The sequence below is a fragment of the Buteo buteo genome, chromosome 12 (assembly GCF_964188355.1).
Source record: "Buteo buteo chromosome 12, bButBut1.hap1.1, whole genome shotgun sequence".
NCBI classification, from domain to species: Eukaryota; Metazoa; Chordata; class Aves; order Accipitriformes; family Accipitridae; genus Buteo; species Buteo buteo.
The window spans coordinates 22081418-22094029 of NC_134182.1; the positions used below are offsets into that span (position 1 = coordinate 22081418).

Genomic DNA, 12612 nt, shown 5'->3' on the forward strand with positions numbered 1-12612 from the left:
AGTGTCCCGCAGCCAGCTGGGAGCATTTTCTTGAGCAGGACCTGCAGCAACCCCGGCGCAGCAGCTTTGCCACCAGCCAAGGGGCCTCTGCCCCGCTGCTTGCACGGCAGTACATGGCGCCCAGCCCACGTGCTTTCCAGTGGGTCCTTGTAACGCGGGTTCGGCTGCAGCACGCCAGCAGCCGCTGTCGCGCACCCACCCGAGTGCTTGGCACAGATGCACATCGCCGCAGCCGGAGGACCACTGCACAAACCCCTCGGTGAAGTCCTGCATCCCAGGTGTCAGAGCATCACCGCGCTTCGTGCCCCCAAGACCGCATACTCTTCCCCCAGCAGTAACTACGAAGGGGGATTTGGAGTTGCAGTGAGAGGCAGCGAGGAAGAGCACCCCCCCGCCCCATCCCAAAAGGCAGCAGCTATGCATCACCCCCCACCGCTCCGAGCCGCGACCCACACGCCGCCCCCCCTCCCCTCCCCCGCTGCGGTGCCGGATCCTGAGCCTGCAATCCCCCCCCGCCCCGGCTCTTAGCAGCGTTTCAAAGCTGCCGGGTGCGCGGGTTCGCCACGCACCCGGCAGCTTTGAAACGCTGCTAGGAGCCTCGGTGGGAGCCGGGGAGGTGGGTTACAAGCACAGCGACTGTAAGCCAATACCTTAAATACGGCCGCCCCCCGCTGCCCCCCGCTCCTTGCCGGCTCTGGCGCCTTCTGTCCCCGATGCGGACGGGAAATCACCTCCTCCGCCCGCGCTTCGCAAACTCCTCCTCCTCTTTTTGCCGCTCTCAGCGCCACGCGGTTCCCGCGTGGGGGAGGCGGCGGGTCTTCCCTCCTCCCCCCCGCCTCCCGCCCCCCCCCGCTCTCCGGGGAGAGCACGGGTAAGATGCGCCGCGACCCTCCGTGGGCAGCCGTACCCACCCCACGGGTGAACCCACCTGCACCGCGCTCTTCCACGTCGCGCCGCTTACTGGCCCCGGCCCTCCCTCCGGGCTTGCCCGCCCCTGGCTCCCCCCTTCCTTTTCCGCGCCTCCCCGCATCCCCACACCCCGCAGCCAGCGGGAAAACCTCCGGCCCTCCCAGCCCAGGGTTCGACTGGTTTAGCAATGTACGGCCCTGATGGAAGGAGAGCAAAGCCCCCTCTGCGTTCCTGAGCTGCACCCAGCTCCGGGTTTGCATTAATACCCATACATGAGTAAATATCATAGCTCTGAAGGGAGCTCTATATTATATTATGGCTCTAAATGGAGTGTGAACTGGCCCCATCTGTTAGGTCCATCGCTTGTCCCCAGTGCTGCATCCTAATCTGGACAAAACCCTCTCTGCTGGCAGTCACCACTTATGGGTGTTTAAAGAAAAAAAAACACCACCACCCCCCAAACATATATATATATATATAGGGTTACCAAGAGAACTGAAGACAGCTTTTTGCACAGTGTGTTCATGGTGGTGCTACCCAGGATGGCAGGCGATGTGCAGACCTCTCTGAAATTTAGCAAGTTCCCTGTATCCAGAGGACCTAAGTATTGCGTGTATCCAGTATCCAAAGGGCAGGCGTGGACTCTAAGCTGTTTTTTTTCCAGGCTGCCCGTCTCCAGGCTCCTATCTCTCAGGAACAGATAACTACTCCGCTGTGATGAAAGCCAGTTGTTTTGCTTAAGTGCCAAGGTGCAGCAGGACTCGGGGTACTTTGTCCCCCAGCAAAGGGGAGTGCAGCTGAATTCAACCTCACAGCCGGGCTGTTAAATGGTCTGCAGAAATCTTTTTTATGTAGCTCTGTGTTTCAAGGTGCTTCTGCCAGGAGCATGGGGCCCTCCTCGCTCTCCCCATTCACCTATGCCATGCGGCCACAGGCAGCGGCACCAGGAAGTCCCTGCAGCAGCTTCAACTGCAAAAGTGTTTGCTCTGTTACTAAAAAGCCTGGGCAAATTCTCTGCAGACAGCGACGAGTTTGGGTTAGAAATTAAAATCAGAAGTTAAAACACCCCCAAATGCTCTGGCAGATTCCCATCCTTGTGATCTCTCAGGGAGATGATCTCTAACACACAACTCCCTGCAGAATCCAAGCACCAAGCTTGTATTTTAAGACAGACCTGCAAAGCATCGCCACGTAAGCAAGAAGTCCCCAAAGCCCAAGAAAAAGGCAATGGGGATGGGGTGAGACAGCTACCAGTGCTTTCGGAGACACAATGATGACACTGTGGAGTGTCAGCTTCAGGAAGTGACTTCTTTGCTGTCCTGCTCAGTAGTAGCCTTTCCCACTGGGTCTCTCCTTCTGCGCTGGTGGTAGATATTTGTTGCGGTTATGGGTTTCTGCGGTCAGATAGCAGGGTGCACTAACAACATGAAGTGAGCAGCAGACAATGTTGTCACATAATAAGACAGGAGGCTGTTGTCTTAAATGTAAGACTCAGATCAAATTAAATTTAAAAGCTCCCATCTCCAATTAAGCTCCTGCTGCGTCTCCGAAGCAATGATGGATCCAAGCCCTGGGCCTGCCTTTCTTCAGCCTATTTTCCCTAAGCCTTTCCGATCTGGAAGGTCATCTTCTGGGTGAGCTCCTCTCCCTCTCCCTCTCCTTCTCCCTCTCCCTCTCATTCTCCTCTCCCCTCCCTCCTTCCCCCCTGCATAAAGGGAAAAACATAAACCAAGATCACTTCAAAATAGGCTCAGGGGAAAAAAAAAACAAATAGAAGAGCAAGGTCACCTGCTCTGGAATGTCTTCACATCACCTCCTCTCTGGCTTTAAGATGTACCATGCTGTCAAGTACAGAACCCTACATGCCCCCATGTCCTTGGGACCTCAATGCCACAGCACCTCGGGCCCCGTGCTTCCCCTCGAGATGTCCACACTTGCTGCTTAGCAGCATTGAGCTAAAATTTGAACATCACTACAATTTTATTTTTCTATATAAGCTCCAGCCTCAGCACAGGCTAAAAGCTGCAGGAACCAATTCCCCAGGGACTCCTGAGTGCGAAGTCCAGAGTGGCAGTGCTCAGCTGAATGACCACTGTGGTTTGAGAAGCCACGACAAGGCTCTCAGCATCATTAACAGTCTCAGACCTCATCGGGAGGAGAAACACTTCAAAATTTACCTTTGAGTGGATATTCTGGGAAGTGTCTGCTTCAGGACAGGGTGGGTGTAGACGCTGCCTCACCCCAGGCTTTCAGCAGGGCACGTAGAATTTACCATCCCCAAAGTACGGGATTAAATGTTCTCTAATTCACAGCTCTGGTCCTGTCTGCACAGCCACTCCCAAGCACTGGAATCAACATCTCTCAATAGACATGTCTCTCAGTGGAGACAGGCAGTTTGAAATCCATTAACGCTGAACACCAGTGACCGCAGGCAGACAGGAGGCCAGCAGATATACCCGAGGGGAAGCAAGGAGAAAGGCAGCTTCCAGCTTCTAAGCAGAGCACGGGCTGCGGGCTGCTTCTCTGCACAGACCTGTGCACCCACCCACTACCAACTTGCAGGATGGGTTCTAATGATACCTTCCTTGGAGCAAGCAGGAGACCCAGAGCAAGCAAGACACCGTGGAGAGAGGAAGGCTAAGGCTGGGAGAGAGTGCCCATTAAAATCCAGCCCTGGCTGCTGCAGGACAGAATAGATTTCACCCATGGGTATCATCTCAGGAGAAGCACTTCAGCCCCCTGGGGAGCATGTCCATCCTCAAGAGTGATGCACAGTCCTTGGGCTGTGTGATGCCAACTCTGGCACGTGGTCTCAGGGGGACGACACCTCTTCTGTGAGGGAAGGTGACAAATCACACAGCCAGTGACAACTCATTGCCCCGCAAACACAAGCCCTTGCTGAAGGGCCAAGCTGCCTTGCTTCACCTTGACAGGATGCGTTGCCTTTGCGGAGCCTTCTGCTCCCAAGTGGCTCTCATGTTATCGTCTTCGCCTTTCCAAGTATAATAACAAGCCTCCCAGAAGAAGCAAACAGCTGCGGAAACAGTTTCTGCTCCAAACTGGAAACAGCTGGTGCTTTGCCCAGTACTGGTACTGGGCCCACCACTGTAGGACACCAGTACGACACACAAAGCTAGATGTTTCCCCTCTGTGTAATTTGGGCAAGGAGAAAAGGCAGCCTCGAGCGAGGCCCAGGGGCTTGTTGCTCTTCCACCCTCTCCATCCCCAGAGCAGCAGCATGGTGCCAAAATACGCTGCTGCTGTTGGCAGATTGCTGCACTCCCCAGAGCAAAGGGAGAAGGCAGAGTCCTGCCTTCCCGGAGCAAGGCAGCCAGCGAAGCTTCTCCTTTACATAAGGCCATGAATCCCATGGACACGCTCCCCAGGACATGCCGATGGAGCTCAAGCTGCCCAGCCCTTTGAGTTTTCTTTCTGAAACCACAAACATACACTGCAGGCATTGCGATGCGGTCACCTGGAGCCCAATTTGTAGGCTCTGCTCAATGCTAGTTTGTAACAGGCAGAACAAACTGGCAAAGTGCTCTCCCTTCAGAGACGCTTGCTGCCAAACCTTTCACAAAAGCCACTTCCCCCCCCCCCCCCGCCCCTTGTAGCAATTCCCTGCTTCAACTAAAGCAATGAAATCCGAAAGGGGAAAGCAAACAAACAGCTGGTTTGGAAAGCAAGAACAAAAAGAGAGATTTATTCCAGGCTGTGGGTAATGCATCATATGACCTGAAGGAATATTTTCCGTGCCTCTTGGGCAATATTTGAGTTCTAGGGCCTGAGGAGCAAGGCAGCATTTGCAGGCACTTAGTATTTTCAGGATCCTTTACACTTGGCACCCATGTTGACCATTTTCCTTGGAGATTTGCAAGCACTTTGCAACTGTACATTAATTAACCCGCCAGCCCTCCTCTACAATGAGATTTTCCCTTTCCCTCTAATGTGCCTGTGCTAGGGGCAGGGGAAACTGAGGCATGGGGAGGCCATCAGTCTGCAGCAGGGCTGAGGTCGGAGGGCTGCATGCTGTCCAACTCCCCTTTCCATTGCAAAACCGCCCTTCCCTTTGCAAGCATGACTCATGGTGACAGCGCTTCCCTCCATCGGGCGCTGCCCACCCCATCCCAGGGGAAGGCATGGTCGGCTCAGCTCAGAGAGCCTCTGCACTGGCCCTCAGTGCCACAGAGCAGAGAAACAGAGAGCCGATGTGTTTAAAAGGCAGAGCAGGCAGGCAGGAGTGGGGTGGCAAGAAGATTAGCAGCCATATCCGATTCTCTGCACGTGTGACAAGGCAGCGGAGCACAGCCGGGTTGGGAAAGGGGGAGAAGGGGCATTTTAATCAGTCACATGGAGGGAAACACAGAAGATACTGGACCTCTGTCAAGTGCCAGCAGGTTATTAACCTATTAGCCAATGGGGGGAAAAAAATCACTGCAGGCTCCTTGGAATCCAGTCATAATGAGACTGCAATGATCTGGATGCTTTGATACTCAACAAAGCATCTCAGCCTGTTGCTGAGATCAGCGAATGGCTCAGGGACCATTTTAGTTTTGCTGTTCCCTCACTGGCCCTGGCTGACCCCAGAGCAGGGTCCTGGCTGGCAGGCCCTTTTTGGGGTAGGGGTTCTCCAGTCATTGCTTGTGGGGGTCCTGACTGTGACCCCCTGGGACCTCGGTGCCCTGCCCTGCATTTCAGGATGAGAAATGGCAGGGCAGAGGTGATGCTCACCTGATGGCCTGAGCCTGGCTGGGACCAGGTGGGGAAGGAGCAGCCTGCGATCCCCTTCTGAGCTCTGCCTATGGCACGGAGATCCAGCTGGGCACGTCACCACTCGCAGGGAGCCAAGTAGATCTCCAGCGCGCTGCTGTGCCTCTGCTTCCTCGCACAACCCAACCTGCCAGGATAAAGTCAGGCAGGTGCCTGTGACTCCTTCACTAGTGGGCTGAGGGCAGCAGGAGCTCGCTGCCAGCAGAGGAGCAGCCCTGGGTGAAAACCTGCAAGGAGAGGCAGGGGAGAGGGAGGCACTTGCTGTGGATCAGCCCCACCACCTCCCAACACTCAGCATCCCCCCTCACTAGTAATACCGAGATGCAACGAGGTGACACGGTTACCCCCAAAGCACTTGCAGCTCCAGCGAGCAAACAGCCCAGAGATGTGGCAGGGAAGGGCCTTGGCCCCGAGTGCCTCCAGCCTGGTCGTGGGGACGTGGGTGTTTTCCAGCTGGGCAAGCAGAAACAAACTCCATTGTCCGCTGGGCAGGCACAGCTCAGCAAGGGGCCCGTGGCACCCACAGGGCTCCCAGGGGCTGGCGTGGGCAGTGGGGTCCAGTCAAGCTCCAGCCCCTCTCAGACTGCCAGAGGGGAAGGCTTGGTGCCCCGTGGGGCAGCAGCATTTTTGGGACAGGGGCATCTCACAGCTGGCAGGCTGGGGGGGTGGGACATAAACCCCTCTGCCCAAGCCACTGCTGAGTGTCTCCCATCTCTGCCACCTCCTGGGCGAGATCCTTCCCACAGTGATCCCTCCCTCCTCCATCCCCATCCCTCTGCCTCCCTCCCCATACCCTGCATATCTTCCCTCCTTCCCTGCACCGCTGCTACCCTCTCCTCAGCTCCAGCTGCCCATTTGCTTACTCTTACAAGCATTTACTGCCTAATGACACCAATTAGCCCCGAAGTTGCTGGGTGGCTAGTTACTGAATGACAGCCATAGAGCCACCGGCCAAGGGTGAAATGTTACCCCTGCAGCAGGCAGTTTCCACCTGCCAGGGGACAAGCTGAGACCGGGGTAAACTCAAGACACACAGTGCAGGCTCCCACAGCTACCAGAGAGCCAGGGTTAACCCCTGGCACAGCAGCAGGCAGGAACCCCCTGCAACATTCAGAAATGGCAGCCCCAGGGCAAGGGCCATGCTGAGTACCCTGTCACCCTGTCGTGGTCTCACGCCATGTCCTTGGCAGAGGATGGAGCTGGCTTGGGTGGAGGGAGCCACACTATAATCGGGGTCATCCGGCCCATTGAAGCAGTGCCGGGGGCACATCCCGCTCCTTGGCGCGACGGAGCAGAGCCATTGAGGAAGGAGCCGGCTGGCACCCAGCCACCCTCGTAAAATACCATGGGGAGCCGCAGGCAGCTGGGAACAAGGGACCCTGGCAGGAGGAAGGGGGGTGGCAGCTGCTGTGCGGTCCTGCTTTCCTCCACAAAGCCCACCCATGCCCCAGTGAAGCCAGGTGCCCAGTGGCTCCCTGGATCTCCAAGCACCATCTAAAAGGCAAAATAAGCCTTGCTGGGGGATGGCTGAATCCCAGGCCTGAGGGATAGTCTGAAGCCATGGCTCCCCATCAGCCTTCCCCAGACACCTTGGTGGCAGTGGGCAGAGCCACGCTCCAGCTCTCAGAGAGTGCCGCTGCGGCCGGAGGCTGCACACCCTGCACAGCAGGGCACGGGGAAGGTGCCTGCCTGCTCTCCCAGCCAGCCGGCTCCGTGGCCACTGGCATCTCGGGGACCATGGCACATGGCCACCCGCAGAGAGGAAGGGCTCCAAACACAGCCCCAGGAGCTCTCATGGCTCTGCTGGCCCCGGTCTGTGCCTGGCCCAACAGTCGCTGGCTGGCGTGGAGGAATTCAGCTCTGTGCAAACGTCTGGCATGGCTGACTAAATCCTGTTTGGAGACTAAGCCCGTCCTGTCATGCTTTTCCCCTTGGGTGAATCGGCAGTGGAGCTGTGGCTGAATGCTCCCAAACATTCCCCCAGGGAGGTCTCCAGGAGGGCCCTTTCCCACAGCTTCCAACAGTACCGGCCGTTCATCGTTTCCCCTCCTTGCCAGTCACGCTTCCGCATGTTCCCAAGCTGAAAGGCGGCCCCCCCGGCGGAGCGCAACCAGGAGGTGATACCAAAAGAAGGGCAGGCCGAACGCGCGGCCGGCAGCCCGGCCGGCGGGTATCACATCGCTTGGGCTGCGCCCCCTCCCTCAGCCCCTCTGCAAAGCCGAGCGTCCACCTGTGGCCAGAGGATGCTGCCAACACGGCCCAGGGAGAAGGAAACCCTCCGGGGGGTCCTGCGCCCCTCACGCGTGGGACTGGGGGACGCCGCCGGGAGCCTGCCGTGCCTCGTGCTCGTGCCGCCAGGGGGGGCCCTGGCAGAGTTTGGCTGTCCCTGGAGGGGAGGCACCGGCTGCCGGCCCCTTGCCGGCCCTCGCCGCAAAGCCGCCGGACCCCGAGAGGGGCTCTGCTGGGGGCTTCGCTGCGACGCCGCCCCCCGCCGGCGCGGCGGCAGAGCACCCGCAAACTCATCGCCGGGAGGCGCGCGGGCCGCTGCTGCCCCCTGCTGGCGGCAGCCCGGCGCAGCACCCCCTTGCGGCGGGCACGGCGGCCCCCGGGAGGGCAGCCGGCAGCTGCGGGCCCCCTCCCGTGACCGGGGAGCAGGGGGGGCCCACGGGGAAGGGCTTAGCCGCCCTACAGGCTTAAGTGGCTCGGCGGCATGCGGGGGGGAGGGTGGGAAAGCGGCAACGGTGGCGTGCTCCCGGCAGCGGGGAGCCGATGGCTGGTGGGAGAGGATCTGGCCTTTGCGAGCCGGGAAGCGTCCCAAGCCGGCCCTCGGGCAGGGGGCTAGGGAAGGGCAGGTGAGGGACCCCAGGCCCACCATGAGGATGAGGAGGCAGTGGGCTGGAGCAGGGAGATGGGGGCAACCACCGGCGTCGGGAGCTGTGGACGCAAAGCAGGACCGGGCACCCCAAAGTGTGGGCAGCGATTCGGAGGGCTTGTCCTGTGTGCTGTGCTAACCCACGGCTGTGCCGCAGAGAGGGGGCTGGGGATGAGCGAGAGCCAGGAAATCTGGGGAGGTAGCAGGGAAGTCCAAGGGCAGAAGCTCCAGCTCTTAGTTTGAAGGCAGTGTAACGGAGGAGGACAGCGTTTGCCTGTAGGTAACGTACCATGCAGAAGGGCAGGGATAGTGTTAGGAAGCAGATTTCAGGGTCCTGCTGAAGGAAGGATCACATGAGGACACAACACAGCAACAGACACCCTGAGCACAATACCTGCCCTGCGGGGCTGTGCTTGCAGCTCAACTGCAGGCCGCAGAGAAAGGGGTCCTGGCTGGGCCTCTGAGAGCCCCGAGTCTCACAGGGGTGGGGTGGGATGGGACAGGACGGCATGGGGAAAAGCACGAGGCGTGCCTCCTCAGCGTAGCTCACTCCTGAGAAGGCAGCTTGCCTGCTTCTCCCCACAGCCCTGGGCTATGAGGCAGCCAGGAGCATCCTTGTGCCGCTGCCTGTGCCTCAGGGCTAAGAAGGGCTCCTGGCACTACCTTCCCAGGGGCTTATGGCCTGAGGCTGACTCGACACATACATCCTCAGCTGATAGGGACTCACAGACAGTCTCTGGGGAAACGTGGCCTGCTCTGCTAACACCATGACCCATACCCAGTAAATCTCCTTTCTGGCAAGCCAGAAAGGGAAAGTCAGCCCTGACAACAGTGGTGGCTGGCCTCCCATGAAGAACCCCCTTCTGAGGAGGAGCTGCAGGCATCATCTGCTCCCTGCCTTCTCCACTCTCCCCACAGGACCTGCCATCTCCAGTGGGTGCAAGCAGGTGGAAAAGCCTCACCTGTCTGTCGCTAGTGCAGTGTCCTGGGATGGCAGAGCTGGGAAGCTTCACAGCAGGGCTGAGCTGCCGTGTGGTGTCCAGCAGTGCTGCTGCTGGCCCTGCTTTGTAGCTGCAGTCATGGAAGTGCTGGGCTCCCTGCAAAAAGCCATGCTTCTCGAGAAGAAAAAGAGCTCCACGAAAGCCTGGCTTCCTGGTAAGCCCTGGAGTGGCTCGTTGCTGGTGGCAGCTCAGGCCAGGGCTGCCAGCTCTGATGCAGGACAGGCTGCTCTGCCACTGCTGCCCACATCTACTGCCTTGTTGCTCCCAGTGCCGCCCAACTCACCTTCAAGGACGCTCCAGCTGCTCCTGGCAGGGAGCAGGGCTCCTTATATGTCTGTGCATGAGATAGCCCGCGCAGCGCAAGCAGGCCAGCAGCAGCACATGGCCATGATCCTGTACTGCGTCTTCCATCATCTTATCTGCACAGGCCTAGGGACCGGGGCAGCAGATCAGCACCCTGACCTTGAGACGCACCACAAATGTGGGAGCAAGGGCCATGCCATGAACCCTACGCTGCCTGTACCTTCATTTCTCTCCCCTGCACGTGAGGTCAGGCTCCTGCAAACAAGCCTCAGGCTAAGCCTCAGGCCCTGTGGGCAGCTGGGACCTCTGCACCAGGCCAAATCACACCAAGGGCAGCTGGGGCATGGTGCCCGGGGGGGGAAGGAGCTACATGCGGAATGGTGCAAGGGTGGAGGGCGGGCTCCCAGCTCCCAGCGGTCAGCCTACAAATGGAAAGGGTCATGGGAGAGTGCCCGGCTACGGGGACAAAGGACATGCAAGAGGCAGACAGGGCTGCAGAAGAAGCCCTAGCAGGGAGGGGAGGGGTCGCACAGCCCCAGGGCCTCCAGGAACAGGGAGAGCTCCCCAGCAGTGTCCCCTGCGATGCAGGCACCCCTGGGGCCGTATAGGAACATATGGCACTGGCAGGGCAGGGAAGGCTGGAACTGACACAAGAGGGTGACAGGGGCAGTAAGAAGTGGCTGTGCCAGTCCTGGGGTGACATCCTCACAGACAGGCTAGCCAAACACGGTACCCAGCTGGCTGGTGCTGGGGCGGGGGGGGGGCGGGGAGGCGTTTGCTGCCCCATGGCACTGTCCTGGTGCCAGCCATATCTCCCGGCACAGGTCCCCTGCCCAGTCCTGTGGGGGGTCCCAGAGGGGGAGGAGAAGGCAGCACCACCCAGTACAGGCAGGAGTGTGGGGCTGAGCGTGTTGGGGTCAAAGCATCCATCGGACAGCCTGCCACCCCCACAGCACCCCAACCCCGGCTGCCCTGCACTGCCACTGGACGGGTGCAAAGGTTTCCCCGGAGCGGAGCGCTGCCACCGTCGCTTCTGGGGTCCGCGCTCCGCCCCAGCACCCACCCGCTCCTGTGGCAGCAGACACCACCCCTTAACCCCGTGCCCTCTTTACGGCCTGCGGCGGCAGTCCCCAGCCCTGCGTCCCAGCCCGTGGGACGCAGCGCAGCGAGCTCCTGCCCGGCCCGCTGTGGCCTGGGGCGCAGCCACGCTTGCTTACATGTTTTTTCCCGGAGCTGGCAGGCTCCTTCCCGCGGTGCTGCTGGCTGACAAGGCAGGATCCTGCACCGTTCAGGCAAAGGGCTGCCAGCAACGCCTGCCCGGGGCTCGCCAGGTCCTAGCGCGCTGCCTGCCACGTCAAGGACAGAGCGCAGACGGGTGCCGGACGGCCCTCAGCCCCAGCCCAGGGCCGGCCCCGGTGCCGCCGGCACTGCAGCCCGGTGCTCCCACCCCTGCCTAACCCCGCCTCGCACCCCGCTCTGCCCCGGGTCCCCCAGCTGCAGCACCCGCTGCTGCGAGAGGGATGCTGCTGAGGTCGCCCCGCTGCCGCAGCGCCGGCACAGGGATGCCCCGTGCTCTGGCTTTTCCCCGCGCCTCCCCTCCTCCTGGAGCAGATGGCTGGCCCTCCTGCCCCTGCGCCCTCCGGGGACCCTGCCCCGGGGATCCCTGCCCCGGGGACGAGGGCATTGCTGTGCTGCGAGTTTGCCCAGGTAAGGAAGCCAGGGTGCTAGCAGCCAGCCCCACCGCTGCTGCTCCCTGCTTTCACTCCCCCCCTTGCCCGCAGCAGGGCCAGGCTCCGAACCCTCCTCGCAGCCACAGGACCGGAAAGCTCTGGGTCCCGGTTGGGGTCCCAGCCCTCTGTCCTCCCCGGGTGGGGGAGAGAGGCAGTGGGTGATGGCTCCGGGAGCTCAGCATAGGGCCCCAGCTGCAGGGTGACCTTGCAGCAGGACTGCCACGCAGCCAAAATAGGGGGGGCAAGTCGTTGGCTCAGCAGAAGGGAGCTTGGAGCCGGACCCCCTCCCTGGTACGTGGGGGAACAAGGCACAGCAGGGACAGCGCTTGCTCTGCTCAGCCCCCTGCCTGCACCCTTCCCTTACCTGGAGGGCTCAGCTCTCCCCGTGCCAGCTGATGCTGCCTACAGCCGCCTCGCTGCCTGGTGCCAAGTGGGGTCGGGGTTTCCTGTGGCAGCAGGACCGGGGTCCGGAGGCTCCACTGCCCCACGGGCTCTCCAGCCAGCAGGTTTCACAGCCCCGGCGCTGGCTGGGGCTGGCTGAGCACGGCTCCCGCTGGCTCAGCAGGTGGAGGCTGCATGCACGGGCGGATTAGCGGGGGGGGGGGGGGGGGGGGGGGAACTGGCTTCTGCCATAGGAGCTGCAAGCGGGATTCGTCAGCGGGTTGCAGAGGGGCCAAGCGCCAGTGCGGGGAAGGAGAGAGGGGAGGCTGGGGGCAGGCAGCTGTCCCGGGGGGACAATGCAGCCTATGCAAGGGGGACAGCCCTGGGGACCAAGGGGGGTGCTGCGGGTGCCAGCATCGTCCCTGGGATGGCGACACCTCACCAGTGGCACATGTCACCCCACGCTGCTGTGCTGGACTCGGGCCATGGCAGGATGCTTGCTCAGCCCCCACCCCACCATGGGTCTGCATGCCCTCAAGCAGAGCACCCTGCACCCTCTGCCCCCTCTGCCGGGCCCCTCAGCTGCTCAGGAATGAATTGGCGCTTGCCCACCGGCTGCTCTCCTGGTATGTGTGGCTGGAGCTGC

General features: G+C 60.6%; 1 protein-coding gene across 4 annotated transcripts in view; it reads right to left on the minus strand.

Moving 5' to 3' along the window:
- The window catches only part of LOC142038023 (heat shock protein HSP 90-beta), a 42196-nt gene extending 30062 nt beyond the window's left edge, over nucleotides 1-12134 (minus strand). The window contains exons 1-2 of one of the 4 annotated variants that reach the window (XM_075042966.1): nucleotides 11950-12134; nucleotides 5641-5806 (exon numbers count right to left, since the gene is read on the minus strand). The gene's annotated coding sequence lies outside the window, so the exon portion shown is untranslated. Of the gene's footprint in view, nucleotides 1-650; nucleotides 720-928; nucleotides 952-5640; nucleotides 5807-11949 lie in introns of those variants that run through there. The other 3 variants (XM_075042964.1, XM_075042968.1, XM_075042965.1) reach the window with 3 other exon arrangements.
- Nucleotides 12135-12612: the final 478 nt, after the last annotated feature.